This window comes from Etheostoma spectabile, chromosome 15 (assembly GCF_008692095.1).
Source record: "Etheostoma spectabile isolate EspeVRDwgs_2016 chromosome 15, UIUC_Espe_1.0, whole genome shotgun sequence".
NCBI classification, from domain to species: Eukaryota; Metazoa; Chordata; class Actinopteri; order Perciformes; family Percidae; genus Etheostoma; species Etheostoma spectabile.
The window spans coordinates 35080029-35080957 of NC_045747.1; the positions used below are offsets into that span (position 1 = coordinate 35080029).

General features: G+C 37.5%; 1 protein-coding gene and 1 long non-coding RNA gene across 7 annotated transcripts in view; one reads left to right on the plus strand and one right to left on the minus strand.

Annotated features, from left to right (window-relative positions):
• The window catches only part of LOC116703091 (serine/threonine-protein kinase BRSK2), a 39343-nt gene that overhangs the window by 10530 nt on the left and 27884 nt on the right, over nt 1-929 (plus strand). The gene's annotated exons all lie outside the window — the stretch shown is intronic.
• Nucleotides 1-929, minus strand: part of LOC116703092 (uncharacterized) — a 14339-nt gene that overhangs the window by 300 nt on the left and 13110 nt on the right. The window lies entirely within an intron of this gene.

The following is a 929-nucleotide window of genomic DNA, read 5'->3' on the forward strand; positions in this document are numbered from 1 at the left end:
CCTGATAGCTGAACGCTCTGGCTCCAATTCTACTTTTAGAGACTCTAGGAACCACAAGTTACTCTGAATTCTGGGAGTGCAGTGTTCTAATGGGACAATAAGGCACAATGAGCTCTTCAAGATAAGATGGTGCCTGACCAATAAGAACTGTGTAGGTCAGGAGAAGGATTTTAAATTCAATCCTGGATTTCACAGTAAGCCAGTGCAGAGAAGCTTATACAGGAGAAATATGATCTCTTTTCTTAGTTCTTGTCAGAACAGGCACTGCAGCATTCTGGATCAACAGGAGAATATTACAGTTTTTTTCCAACTGCTAAAACACAATTTTAGAAACTAGGTTGGTTTTATCAAAACACTTAACACAATTCACAAAACCACACACCCAAATTGCAAAAATACCTCATATATCCTGCAACATGAATACTGAAACCAAAACTACACATAGCATTATCAAAATCAAACTTTTGCATGAAATGCCACACACTTCATTCACATTACCAGATTTTTGCCTAACCAACTACACACTGTTGGGCATAATGAAAAGCATCCTCATCTTACTATGCCTTGCCATAAACTAAAATATGTTAGATGTTACATGCATAGAAATATTTGCAGATACAACACCTGCTGTTAAAACATTATTTTATGTTTCACTACAGTGAACAAGTCAGTGCAACAAATTAGATATATTTCATGGGACTGAACAAAAAATATCTTACAAAAAACAGTAAACTGAAAAAAAAATCAGACAAAATATATCACAGTATAAAAAAAGAAGCAAGAAAAATATACAGTTTTTCCATTTGCCGCACAGCCGGTTCGGTCCACAACATCTCGGCATCACAGACAATATGTCCCCCCCCAGACATCAAGGGGGGAGCACCTTGAGTGCCTTATCCATCCCTGAATTGCACCCACATCCATCTCAT